This window comes from Balaenoptera physalus (assembly GCF_965194825.1).
Source record: "Balaenoptera physalus genome assembly, chromosome: X".
NCBI classification, from domain to species: Eukaryota; Metazoa; Chordata; class Mammalia; order Artiodactyla; family Balaenopteridae; genus Balaenoptera; species Balaenoptera physalus.
This window is the reverse complement of record NC_138903.1, coordinates 129,311,803-129,326,974: the sequence shown is the minus strand read 5'-3', so window position 1 is coordinate 129,326,974 and position 15,172 is coordinate 129,311,803. Positions and strand designations below refer to the sequence as shown.

General features: G+C 39.1%; 1 long non-coding RNA gene across 1 annotated transcript; it reads left to right on the top strand.

Moving 5' to 3' along the window:
* Positions 1-6,613: 6,613 nt before the first annotated feature.
* On the top strand, positions 6,614-14,881 carry LOC309652676. The gene is made up of 2 exons (XR_014258875.1): positions 6,614-7,682; positions 7,723-14,881. It is a non-coding gene; the product is annotated as an uncharacterized lncRNA (long non-coding RNA).
* Positions 14,882-15,172: the final 291 nt, after the last annotated feature.

The window sequence follows — 15,172 nt, the reverse complement described above, 5'->3', positions numbered from 1 at the left end:
TGAATATGTCCCAGATTAGGCAATTCCCTAAAGACAGAAAATAGAGTAGTGGATGCCAGGAACCAGATGAGGGGGGAGATGGAAAGTGCCTGCCAACCGGTACAGTGTTTCCCACCGGAGTGATGAAAATATTCTAGAATTAGGTAGTGGTTATGGTCACACAAGCTGTGAATAAACTACAAATCACTGAACTGTACACTTTAAATGGTAAATTTATGGTATGTGAACAATATGTCAATAAATAAAAAGCTTTTAAAAAACCACTAACCTTGACTTCTATGTCCAGAAAAATCATCCTTCAAAAATAACAGAGAAATAAAGATATTCTCATATGAACAAAAACTCAGGGGACTTATTTCAGCAGATCTGGTCTGTAAGAAATGTTAAAAGTTTAAGTTCTTCACACAGAAGAAGGTGATATTAAACAAGAATTATGAGCTAAATAAAGAAAGGAAGAGTGTCATAAAATAAATAAATGAAGATAAAATAAAATGAAGCTTTTTTCTTATTCTTAATTGGTAAAAGATAAATGCTTGTTTAAAGCAATGATAGTAACAATGTATTGAGTGTTTATAACAAATGAATACGTTAAATGAAAGACTGCAGTGTCACAAGAGATAAAGTAAATGAGAATAATCTGGTATAAGGTACCTACATTTCATGTAAATTGATATAATAATATATGTCCATGTTATTTGAGGATGGACATATATTATTTTAAAATGTATATTGTAAACCACAGTACAACACTAAAAATGTTTACAAATGAAATATAACTTTTATGTCAAGAAAGGAGATAAATTGGAATCATACAAAATGTTCAATTGAAATAGGAGAAAGCAGAAAGAGAAGGAGAGAAAGAAACAAAGAAAAAATGGAAAGGATTGAATAGAAAACAGTTACAAAGATGGTAGATCGCTAATTATTCTAAATGTGAATTCTCTACATATACCAAAGGCAGAGGTTGTCAGAATGAATAAACAACAACAGCAACAACAAAACACAAGACCAAAGTATATGTTGTGTACAAGAAACCCACTTTAATTATGAAGATTCAAATCAGTGAAAAGTAAAGATGGAGAAAATGACATCATGCCAACACTAATCACAAGAAAGCTGGAGGGCTATACTAAATTTAGACAAAGCGTACTTCAAAATAAGGAAGATTAACAGGGATAAAGAGGGACATTATATAATGATAAAGAAGTTACTTTTACAAAGACACATAGCAATCCTTAACATTTATGTACCTAACAACAGAACATCAAAATACATGAGGCAAAATCTGATATAACTGGAAGAAGAAACAGTCCACTATTACAGTTGGAGACTTCAACCCCTGTGTCATTAATTGATAGATCCAGCAAGCAGAAAATCAATAAAGATATAGATGACCTGAACAGTACTATCAATCAACTTGATCTAAATGACATTTATAGCATAATCCATCCAACAACAACAGAATACACATTCTTCTGAGGTTCAAATGAAACATTCACCAAGACGGACAACATTCTAGGTCATAAAATACACCTTAACAAATCTAAAAGAATAGAAATCATATAAAGTATGTTCTCTGACAAAAATGTAATTAAACTATAAATCAATAATAGAAAGAGGGCTGGAAAATCCCCACATGTTTGGAAATTAAACCACACACATCTAAATAAACCATGGGTCAAAGAACAAGTCTCAAGAGATAGTTAAAAATATATTGAACTAAATGAAAATGAAAATACAACCTATCAAACTTTGTGATAGAGTTAAAACAATGCTTAGAGGGACATTTATAGAATTACATGCAAATATTAGAAAAGAAGAAAGATCTAAAATTAATAACCAAAACTTCTACTTTAAGAAATAGAGAAAGAATAACAAATTAAACTAAAGTGAGTAGAAGAAAGGGAATAGTAAGAAATAAGCCAGAAATCAGTGAAATTGAAAACAGAAAAATATTAGTGAAAATCATGAAAGCTAAAAGGTGCTTTTTTGAATCGGCCAATAAAATTGATAATTCTCCAGCCGAGCTAATGAAAACAGAAAAGAGAGACCCAAATGACCAATATCAGGAATTAAAAAAAGGTTCATCACTACTGATCCCATGGATATTAAGAAGACAGTACAGGAATGCTGTGAACAACTCTATGCCCACATAGAGTTAATAACTTAGATGAAATGAACCAATTTATTGGAAGGCACAACTTATGAATATTCACTCAGTGAGAAAGAGGTAACCTGAAAGTGTTATATTCATGAAAAGAAATTGAATTAGTAGTTAAAAACCTTCCAAAAAAAAAAAAAAGAAAGAAAGAAAATACCTGGGCCAGATGGTTTTCCTTGTGTATTCTATCAAAAACTTAAGGAAGACATAATACCAATTTGACACAATCTCTTCCAGAAGATAGAAGAGGAAACACTGCCCAATGCATCTTATGAGGCCAGCATTACCCTAATACCAAAATAAGAAGACATTTCAGGAAAAGAAAACCACATACCACCATTTCTCATGAACACAGATTTAAAAGTTCTCAATAAAATACTAGCAATTGAATCCAGCAATACATAAAAAGATTGTAATGCATTGTAACCACGTGGAGCTCATTCCTGGAATGTAAAGCTGTTTCAATATTAATAAATCAATCAGTGTAATTCATCATATTAATAGATTGAATAGGAAAAACAATTTGATTATATTAACATATGCAGACAATGCATACAACAAAGTTCTACAACTTTCATGATAAAAACTCTCAAAAATCTAGGAATAGAAGGGAATTTTATTATCCTAATAAAGGGTATGTATGAAAAACCCATAGCTAACCTCATACTTAACGGAGAGAGACTGGATGCTTTCTCTCTAAGACAGGGAACAAACAAGGAGGTCTTCTCTCACCACTCCTATTCAACATTGTACTGGAAGTTCTAGCTAGTGCAATAAAATGAGGCAAAGGAATAAAATGTGTAGAGATTGGAAAGGAATAGTGTCTTTATTCAAAGATATATGATTATCTATAGAAAACCACAAATAATTTACAAAATACCCCTGAAACTAATGAGTGAATATACAAAGATTGTAGGATACAACACAATATACAGAAGTCAAATGCTTTCCTATATACCAGCAATGAATAATTGAAATTAGATTTTTTAGAAAAACAGTACTTATAATAGCACCCAAAAATGACATACTAAGGTATTGGTTTAATAAAATATGTGTGGGATCTGTGCACAGAAACTATAAAATACTGATGAAAGAAATCAAAGTAGATCTAAAGAAATTGAGAGATAGTCCACGTTAATTGATTAGAAGACTCAATATTGTAAAGATGCCAGTTCTTCTCAAGTTGATCTGTAGATTCAACATAATCCGAATTAAACACCTAGCAAGGCTTTTTTGGGGGGTGGTAGATATTGGCAAGTTGATTCTAAAACTTATATGGCAAGCAAAAGACCTATAGTAGCCAAAGCAGTTCTGAAAAAGAAGAACATAGTTGGAAGATACATATTACCCCATTTCAAGCCTTTCGATAAACTGATGGTAATCAAGACAGTGTGTGTGGTACTGGTGAAAAATAGGCGTATGGATCAAAGAAACAGAATGGAGAGACCAGAAATAGACCCACACAATTAGAATCAACTGATTCTTGACAAAGGCACAAAGGCAATTTAATGGAGAAAGATTGACTTTTCAACAAATGGAGCTGGCACAATTAGAGATACATATGCAAAAAACAAAACAAAATACAAAACAAAATACAAAACAAAACAAAAAGCAAATGAACCTAGACAGAGACTTCACATCTTAAACAGTAAAGAACTCAAAATGGATCAAAGAGCTAAATGTAAAATGCAAAAAAAATTTTTTTTAAATAAGGAGTTAAGTCCAAAATACAAAACGTTTAAACTTCTAGAAAAAAACAGGATAAAATTTGCATGGCCTTATATTTGGTGATTAGTTTTTGCATATAACACCAAAAACATGATCCATGAAATGAAACATGGATAAGTTGGACTTTATTGACATTAAAAACTTTTGCTCTGTAAAAGACACTCTTGGGAAAATCAAAAGGTAAGCCACGGATTGATAAAAGAACTCGTATGCAAAATACACAAAGAACTCTTAAAACTCAACAATGAGAAAACAAACAATCCAATTTAAAATTGTGCAAAAGATCTGAACAGATACCTCACCAAAGAAGACGTACAAATAGCAAATAAGCATGTGAAAAGAGGCCAAACATCATCTGTCATTAAGGAATTGTAAATCAAAACAATGAGATACGACTACACACATCTTAGAATGGCTGAAATCCAAAAAACCAATACCAACTGGTTGGTATACCAATTGGCTGGGGGAACACAAAGTGGGACAGCCACTTTGGTAGACAGTTTGGCAGCCCTTACAAAGCTGAATAAAGTCTTACCATAGAGTCTACCAGCAGTGCTCCTAACTGATTTGAAAACTTATTTACCCAACTGGTTTGAAAACTTATTTTACACAAAAACCTGTACATGAATGCTTATTCATAATCAGTTGAATAATGTTTGTTTATGTAATGTATGAATGTTTATTCATAATCATATGAATAAAGTAGCTTTATTCATAATCACTAAAAACTGGAAGCAACCAAGATGTCTTTTGGGAGGATCAACAATGGATCAACAAACTGTGGTACAGCCAGACAATAGAATACGATTCAGTGATGAAAAGGAACGCACTATGAAGGAAACCAGTCTGCAAAGGGTATACATTGTATGGTTCCATTTCTTTTCCATTCTGGAAAAGACAATAGAGACAGACAACAGATGAGTAGTTGCCAGAGGTTTGGGGAAGAGGTAACATTCAATAGGTGAAGCACAAGGGATTTCTTAGGCTGGTGAAACTATTCTATGATACTATAGTGGTGGATACACAACAATGTGCATTTGTCAGAACCTATAGAACTTTACAGCACAAGGTACAAATCCTTTTTTTAAAAAAATCAACCGGTAGATCACAAACCCCAGTTGGCAGACTATGACAAAATAATCTAAATGTATTACAAATGTATGACATAACTTCACTGAAGGGGTGGGGGACAAAGGTGCTGACCTAAGTAACTCTGGAAATGAGTGGAAATGTTAAGTCTAAAGACAAAAGGAACTGTACATAGCAATGTATTCTAGTTGGTGAAGTTGTTTCCGATTGTATGAGTTAATTCTGAAATCACCATACATGTATAATGGGTTTGAAAAAAATAAGAAATATACGGCATATGGTGGGAGCCAGGTTTCTCAGTGTTGGAGTGAGAGGATACAGGCAAGCAAGGAAGGCTAGAATGAACACCATGGCCCTGGAGTAGAGTCAGAGACAATAGTACGAACTCATGTTTCGCTTGATATAGATATGGATGGAGATACACACACAGATTGATATAGAAATAACTGCAGATATATGTATATACACAGGTTCATATGCATAGATATAGTACGTGCTTCTTGCCACTGAGACAGACTAGAAGCCATGACACCCCCATAGCAATAGCATACCTAGCATCCAGAACTTGGTTTATAATTCCATCATCCAAAGAAAGAAACCAGGGCTCCTTCGAGAAATGGCAGATTCTAGAGCTGGGGAAGGAAATAGGCAAGATCAGCCTGGAGCATTTTGTAGTGCTAGAAAGTAAGGACGTGCTCAAAAATACAAAAGGATGGGGCCATGTCAAAGTGACACAAGAGCCAACCTGAAGGAGCTGGAAAAAACTAAGCAACACAATAAATAAGGAAACATTCGATTATAACTCAAAACATTAAATAAACATTCAAGGGTCTATACTGACATAAATGACGAATCAAGAATTAAATGAAGGTGAACAAACAAACCTCCCATGCAGAAGAAGTCCAAATATTTTATATAGATACTACCCCTACAAGGAGGTAGAGTGTAACTCCCCCCCCCTTAACTGTGGGCTGTGTGTGGTGACTTCCTTCCAAAGAGGACAATATGAAGAGGAAGAAAGTGTAGCTTTGCAGTGGAGAAACTGATAAACACTCCCTCGGCCAGGTGATCGGGTCAACGTCAACACTGAAAAGCCATGTTGATAGCATGTTCCCTTGATATGATGAAATGAAAAATGGCAGTTTGCCTCTGTGATTTTCCTCCCCAGAACCCGTAACCCCCGCCCAATCTTCAGAAAAATATCAGACAAATCCCAGCTGAGTGTCATTTGACAAAATACCTGAGCAGTACTCCATAAAACTGTCAATGTCATCAAAAACAAGGAAAGCCTGAGAAACTATCACAGTCAAGAGTCACCTAAGGAGCCATGACAACCCCATGTAATCCTATAGGGCTTCTGGATCAGAAAAAGGACATTAGGTAAAAACAGAAAATCTGAATAAGATATGGACTTCAGTGATAATAACGCATCAGTAATGGTGCATGAGTTGTGACAATTGTACTAATGTAAGATGTTAACAATCGGAGAAAATTGATGTGGAGTACACAAGAACTCTTTGTACTATCTTTATAATTTTTCTGTAAATCTAAAACTATTCTAAAGTTAAAGGTTTATTTAAAATAAAAAAATAAGCTAGTATAACTGTGTTCCATATGTTCCAAAGTGGCTAGGACAACCAAGGCTTCTCGAGGTAAACCAAGTAGCCCAATATCATAGAGGTTTGTACATGAGGAACTACGACTTCAAAGCACACCCCAGATTCCACAGCCCATGGTGTTCCTATCTCTATCTGAATTACAGGAAGCCAGGTTGTAGAGAAATGCTACTGTCTTGTAAGCCCTGTTTGGTTTGCATGTTTGGATCAGGAGTTGATGGTTCTGCTTCTGGTTGATTTTTTTTCTTTCTGGGTTTCATAATCTGGAGACTTTCTGACAGATAACACTTGAAGAGATGGCAATAAAGTAAAGATCGCTGTTTGGAACAGGATGAGATTTGTAGCCTTCTTCCTCTGCCTGTAGGAGGAGAACTGAATGGTGATGTGGGTACAACTACAAATCGAGATCGCTTCCAGGCAGGCTCAGGACCAAGAGGTAGGACCTGGAGGTTACCCTCTGAGACCCACCTGGACCACTCTCCATCCAGAAGGCACCTCCAGCTCCAAAACTGTCTTCTTCCCACATCTTTCCACTCAATATAATTTTTTCCAAAGGAAAGGGAGCTCATGGCCCCAAAGTCTCTCTTGACTCCAAGTACTGAATATTTCCACTTATCACCCCTCTGTGAGTGAGTTGAGATGGGATGGAGGGAGGAGAAATGGAGAACGGTGCAAGCAGAGATTTCCCAAAGCAGGTGACTCGCCATCGTCTTTTTTCTCCTTCCCTCAGGAGACTCAGAGGAGTCAGTATGACCACGACCCCATCCTCCTCCTCGTTCACATTTCCTACAGCACTAAATGCAGCGCATCTTCAAATCACCCCCATTTACAGATGCACAAAGAGATGTGAAATGGCTTGTCCAAAGTCACATGGGTAAAAAGAGGGACAGAATTAAGGGGCAGCAGATGGGCAGAGGGCAGAAGCTTGAAGTATTATAAAATACATGTCTTTTGTCTCAATTTCCTCAATGAAGTAGGAACACAGGAGGGAATAGGTGTCGTCATGAGGTCTGGGTCGATGAGGGAGCCAGCTTGTGTAAAATACCAGACATCCGGGAGTGTCCTTGCCAGCACCCTCCACAGGTCAGGTGTGTGTGCAGGCGAGGCAGAGTGCAGGTGCCGCAGCAGACACTTCAGGCCCATCGACCTTCTGTCCCCATTTCGAAAGAGACAGGTGGAAGGAAATCATTTAAACCAGTTGTGTGACAAAGCCACCAGTTGATTGTCTGATATTTTTCACTTTTCCGGTGATTCTTTTGGCACTTGTGTAGACAGCCTGAGGCCAGGCCTCCAGACCTGTAATTACACAGACCACGAAGTCGGCGTTTTCCTTAATTACACAGGAAATGAAGGAAAGGGGGATTATTTATTTCTTCAGCCTGAATTATACAGTGTGAACTGCCCAAATTTACAAGACGTCGCCACTCCTCTGGACTTGGCCGCCTGGATTGGTCTGTGTGAATTACAGCGCCTTGATCAACTCCCATGCTGGGCCTGCCTGGGAATTACTGCCTCCCCCTCCTCCACCAGCCAGTTTGTATTGTGAAATATTTTATTTCTTACGTGCCTTTTGGGGGGCAAATACATTACCATCCTGTGCTGAAAAATGCAATTGATCTCCTGTTCAGCATCAGCCACCTAAATTTGTTTTAACTGCCCTGGAATCATGATTCAATGAAAGCCTAGTAATTTCACTTAAAAGGTGATTATGGCATCTCAGCTGAGTTTTGCATTCCCTTCACTCTGTACAATTACATTGCCATTTAGTAGGCATTTAAATGGAAAAGGGTGTTTATCAAGTGAACGCGAAAACATGTAATGTGCTAATTTGGCAAAAGAAAATGTGGTTTCTATATTAATGTACACACACTTTATATATCTGTGAACAACCGGCAACTTTAAAAATATAATTTTGGGGAAGTTGAATATGTCCGTCCATGCAGAAACAATTTCTTATCTCAGGAAGAGCTATTAGGTAGTCAGGTTATTTCATGGCCCCCAAACACTGGAGGGCCTGAGTGTGACAGCCCATCAGAGCCAACTAGATGAGCATCTCACCTTGCTGCTGGGCCTTGGCCAATGAGGATCTCAATTACCACCACGATGAGCAAAAGAGTAGAGGTTCTTCCTGAATTTGTTGAATTGAGTGAGCCCTGTTGTTCTTTTCAGATCCATTGGTAGTGGGGAGGTTCTCCTACCATCACCACAACTAAGAAAAACACCACCAACAAAAACGATGGAGCTCTGTGGAAGGCAGAATAATGGACCCCAAAGTTATCTATGTCCTAAATCCAGAACCTGTGACTATGTTACCTTACATGGCTAAAGGGAATTTGCAAATATGATTAAGGTTAAAGACCTTGAGATGGGGAGATGATCCCAGACTGACTTGACTCAAATCACGAGTCCTTAAAAGCAGAGAACCTTTCCTGACTGTAGTCAGAAAGAGATGTCACAATGGAAGAAGGGTCAGAGAGATACAATGTTGTTGGCTATGAAGATGGAGGAATGGGCCATAAGCCAAGGAATGCAGACAGTCTCTAGAAGCTAAAAAGAGCAAGGAAACAGATTCTCCCCTAGAGCCTCTGGAGAGGAACACAGCCTTGCTAACACCTTGATCTCAGCCCAAAGAGACCCAAGTCAGACTTCTGACCTCCAGAACAGGAGGATAATAAATTTCTGTTGGTTTAAGCCACTAAGCTTGTGCTAATTTATTACAGCAGCCATATAAACCAGTATAAGCTCAGATATTGATCAACAAGGACCTGGTCAGGAAGGTTATTTTCCCTACTAGAGGACAACTGCAGCATCGAAGGGTATAGTTGGCGCCTCTCTAACCGGTAGAAATCAATTCTAGAATGAGTAAAGTGGAGTTCAGTCCAACCACCAGGATTTTGTGGTTGGGATAATGCCAAAGAAGGGCTCTGAATAAACAGGCGCACATCCAGTTTCTGAGGCAGATATACTTCCAAGAACAGGAAAGGAAGGCTCACAGAGAGCAGGAGAGGGTGCTTCCAAATGTCTTTGGCTCAATTCAGACTATCTGAGTTTGAAAACCCCTTTAAACATACATTTTGAGTTTTAATGGCTTAATCTTAAAGAATAGTCTTATAATATACATCATTTATGTTCCTTGAGCATGTTTTCTAATGTCTTCGTTTCCAACTACTGCCCAAAGTGGTTGATGTGTATACACATGTACACACACACACACACACACACACAGTATCACACACACACACACTATCACACACACGTGCTGACATGTCAAATTGGGTAAAAGTGATCTTGAGCTTCATTCTGTGAAGAACAGAATACAAATGAAAGAAGTCACCTAGAGCGTGGGCTTAATGGGCTCTGTCATTTTCTCCAATTTTGCCCAAATGAGGTTTCCCTTTTAAAAAAATCACATTAGAAGCTCTTTCTTAAGATGTTTGTATGTGTGGTTGGACTATTCGTTCTCTATTCACAGAGCCATGCTAATCTAATATGTAACAAGAGTCTAAAAGCTAATCAATAATGGAACACAGCTCTGCCTATGGAAGTACCCACGGCTCCTCGGAGAGGAAGCGACACCAGAGAGCAAGCCTCCAAGGGCAGTTCCAACTTTATGTTTATTTTATGATGACTCAACTCCATGTGTAATTCTTTGTATTGTCACTTCCAATTATTTTTGGAACAAAAGCGCCAGGGAAATGAGTTACTCATTTCAAAAAGCACATTCATATTTGATAACTAGCTTACAGATTAGAGAGAAGATGTTTACTGAAAGCAGGATTCAAAGCTCTTTCCTGGGGATCAGGCTAACTTGCTAGATGAAGGGTGACAAAGCTGCATTGCCCAGATCGTCTGAAGCTAATAGTGCAGGGCTGGGCTGACTTGCCCGTGAAGGCTCTTCCCTGGGAAATAGCATTAAAGATGAGGCTTTCAGGGGGGTTCTGGCCAGATGCGAGACCCTGGGAGGCCTGCAGCCATCTCCCAACTTCATGTTCAATAGCTCTGGCGACAGACAGAGGGGTCAAGACCCCTTCTGGCTTGAGAGGTGAGAGCGAACTTCCACCCCACTGTCCCATCATGAGTGGCTGGCTGCCCCAAGCATCGTGCTCCTCTGTTCCTGAGTCCTCAGTTACTCTCCCATTTCCATTTCAGGCCACAGCAGAGGTTTGGGAACCAAGAGAATTATTTCTCTGTGCTCTGGGCTCTGGGCCCTAAAAAGCAGAAATGAAAAGTCTCTTCTTACTCATGTGCTTCTATTTGTTTATTTAGCTATTGGATTGTCTTAGTCCATTCAGGCTGCTATAACCAAATACCACAGACTGAGTGCTTTATAAACAGCAGAACTCTATTACTCAAGGTTCCAGAGACTGGAAGTCTGAGATCAGTGTGCCATGTGGTCACGTTCTGGTGAGAGCCTGCTTCTGGGTTACAGACATCCGATTTGTTACTCCTCATGTGATGGAAGGGGTGAGGGATCTCTGTGCAGCCTCTTTTATAAGGGCACTAATCTCATTCATGAGGGCTCCACCCTCATGACCTAATCGCTTCCCAAGGGCCCCAGCTCTTAATACCATTACATTGGGGGTTAGGATTTCAACATATGAATTTTGGGAAGACACAAACATTTGGACCATTGCATGAATTATTTAACATAAATCTTTGCTGAAAAAAATTAGTATGCTTCATTCATTCACTTATTCACCTAGCCCACACATACTCTCTGTGTTATATTCTATGCTGGGAGATACACCAGGTGCTGGGGCTCCACATCATTTCCATAACTCATTGAAAAAATAACGCTTCTCCTGATTCTTTTTTTGTACTTTAACCTCAGCTGACCTCAGTTCACAAGCAGAAGGCAGTTTGTCTGGACTGGGAAGATGACTTAGCAGCATCTCCTACATCAGGGTTATTTGGCTGTTTGAGGAACTAAGCAGCTACAGGAACCTTATTCCAGCTGAGGTTCAGGGAAGGTAGCTGGAAGACTTGACCCCTTTGAGCATCTACTTCATAGGGTTGTTTGTGAGCATTAAGTGAGTTCTAAGCACATTAAGTGCTTAGAACTATGCCCGAATTGGGGTAAATGCTTTGGGAATGAAAGATACCATTGGGTTGGCCAAAAAGTTCCTTCAGGTTTTTCCATAACATCTTACGGAAAAACCCGAAGGAGCTTTTTGGCCTACCCAATATTTAAAATTATGAGAAATTGGGACTTCCCTGGCGGTCCAGTGGTTAAGACTCCATGCTTCCACTGCAAGGGCCCCGGGTTCAATCCCTCGTGGGGGGAACTAAGATCCTGCATGCCACGCAGCCAAAAAAATTATGAGAAATAATTAAGACCTGGTTTATTTCAGGTGCAGCCTGGTGCCAAACAACTGCCCAACTGGCCTGGGGAAGCCCTAGTAATTCTTTGAAGAGGGACTAAGCTCTAGCTGGTAAGGAAGGCATTCCCTCTTCAATGGTCCGACCATTCAAGGCTGATCTAGAAACACTTGCATTGGCTCTAGGTGAGAGACTTTGGCTTTTGGTTCTTTCTACTGCTGACTCCAAGCCCAGAAGCTTGGCAAATGCTGTGGTGGTGGTGAGGAGGTGTGGTGCTCGAGGCCTCAACTGATGGGGTGGAAATCTCTGGACTAAGCCCTGGCAGTGCTTGCTCAGCCACATTTATTGAGGCCTACTAAGTTCAGAGCAGCATGGCTGATGGGAAGACCAAGGGGTAGATTCAGCAGAGTTCCTGGAAATACTGGACTATAGCCCCTTGAGGCCCGGGATCTACTTGTTGACTGACTTAACCATGTCCAAGCATAATAATTAATGAAGACACCTTTTTCCCTTCCAGGAAATCTAAGCTACAAAAATACTTCAGGAAGGTCGTTGAGCACTCCCTTTTTTGAGCACCATATTAAAATGACAACAACAATAACAGTAGCAATAATGTATTAAGGATGTAATGGTACTATGCTAAGTGCTTCACGTGTATTATCCCATCAATCCTCACAGCAATTCTATGAGCCCAGTTCTGTTATTCTTCGTATTTTACTGATGAGGAGATTGAAACACAGAGGAAAATGATTTTTCTAATAGCACGCTACCACTAGGTGGAAGGGCTGAAATTTGAATCCAGGGTTTTTGGACTCCAGAAGTCATACCATCACTGTCTTTCCCAACGGGACTACACCCATGCTCCATTAATCCCCAAGACCTTTTTTTTTTTTTTAACACTTATTGATTTGGCTGCACCGGATCTTAGTTGGGGCATGCGGGATCTTTAGTTGCAGCGTGTGGGATCTAGTTCCCTGACCAGGGATCGAACCCGGGCCCCCTGCACTGGGGGCACGGACCCTTAGCCACTGGACCACCAGGGAAGTCCCCCTGCCAAGACTGCTTCACTGGACACTGGTAGTGATAGAGGTTTGCTGGAGCCAAGCTCTGGGGGGTCCCAGTCTTCACTCCATGGGGCCATTATTTGCCTTTTTAAGGGCTTTGATTGTTTAACATGCAGCACAGATTGTAGATTCCTCTTTTCAATTTAAATGGGAAGACGATCGCTTCCATGTTTGAGGTCTGTTACAAGACTCTGGTGATCTTTATCTTGCGCAGAATAAATACTGTTAGGGTTATTGAACCCATTGATCATTATGCTGTGGCTGAGTCTTCTCGACTGAGCAGGTGGCATGTTATGTTGCTAATAATGTGTTAATACGGGAAAAAATCTTTTAGAAACAAAAGAAGGGGCAAAGAGGGAGTCATTAGTGGATTCTAGGTGCATCCGGCTGCCATTTCATGTTAAGCTTAGAAATCAAGGTAGCATCAGTATGAACAAAGGTCCATTAGGAATCAGCAATACTCTGGACATCACTTCAAAATTATGGCTTTGTATTCGATCAAGATTACAGCACAGCTGCCATGGTTTATATGTGTACTTTTAAGAAATTGTGGTAAGAAACACACTAGCATAGACTTTACCATCTTAACTATTTCAAAGTATACAGTTCAGTAGTGTTAAGCATATTCACATTATCCGTAAGCAATCTCCAGAACTTTTGCATCTTGCAAAGCTGATACTCTATTCCCATAATGCAGCCACTCCCCATTTCCCCTCCCCCAGACCTGGGCAACCACCGTGCTACTTTCCGTCTTTGTGAATTTGACTAAGTACCTCAAGTAAGCGGAATCATACAATATTCGTCTGTGACTGGATTAATTCACTTAGCATAATGTCCTCAAGGTTCACCCATGTTGTACCACGTGACAGAATTTCCTCCTTTTTTAAGGCTGAATCATAGTACATTGTACACATATACCGCATTTTGTGTATCCATTCATCCACTGATGCACACGTGTTGCTTCCACCTCTTGGGTATTGTAAATAATTCTCCCATGAACACAGATGGGCAAATATCTCTTTGAGATCTTGCTTTCAGTTCTTTTGGATATATACCTATATGTGTATTTCTGGATTGTAGGGGAATTCTATGTTTAATTTTTTGAGGAACTGCCATACCGTTTTCCATAGTGGCTGCACTATTTTACATTCCCACCCACAGGGGTTTCATTTTCTCCGCATCCTCACCAACATGTGTTATTTTCTGTGTTTTCATAGTGGCTATCCTAATGGGTATGAGGATATTTATGTATTTTAAAATTCTGTTTTTGCTTTGCAATAATTTCTTAACATATCAAATGTGACCTACTTTACAGAATTTCACCAAAATAATGAGGGACAATATACTCTCTGTATGCGTGGCAGCAGTGTGCTCTGGGAGACTTGGTCTGCTTACTGTGGAGGAAGGCCCTAGTAGTTGTTTCTTTTAAGCTTTATGTCTAATGCAAAAGTCTCTTCTTTTTTTAAAAAAAAATATTTATTTATTTATTTGTTTATTTATTTATTGGAGTCTAGTTGATTTACAATGTTGTGTTAGTTTCTGCTGTACAGCAAAGTGAATCAGTTATACATATATCTATATCTGTTCTTTGCCAGATTCTTTTCCATTATGATTTATTACAGCATATTGAATATAGTTCCCTGTGCTGTACAATAGGGCCTTGTTGTTTATCTATTTTGTATATATAGCTTGTATCTGTTCATCCCAAACTCCTAATTTATCTCCCACCCCTTTCCCATTTGGTAACCATCAGTTTGTTTTCTGTCTGTTGGTCTGTTTTATAAATAAGTGCATTTGTGTCATATTTTAAATTCCACATATAAGCAATATCACATAATACTTGTCTTTGTCTGACTTACCTCACTTAATATGATAATCTCTAGGTCCATCCATGCTGCTGCAAATGACATTATTTCATTCTTTGTAATGGCTGAGTAATATTCCATTGTATATATGCGCCACATCTTCTTTATCCATTCATCTGTTGATGGACATAAAAGTCTACTCTTCTTTGATGCTTTCTGTAAAGCCTCCAGGGGGCAGCAGTAACTGGCCCTTGGGCTGCGTGGCATTATATTGTTGTCAGTTGTCTACATGTCTGTCTCTCTCCTCTAGCCTCTGAGCAGCGTGAGGCAAGGTGACCATTTTTCTAGCACCTACTAGATCTGAGTCCAGTGCTCTAACTCACTCAGGGC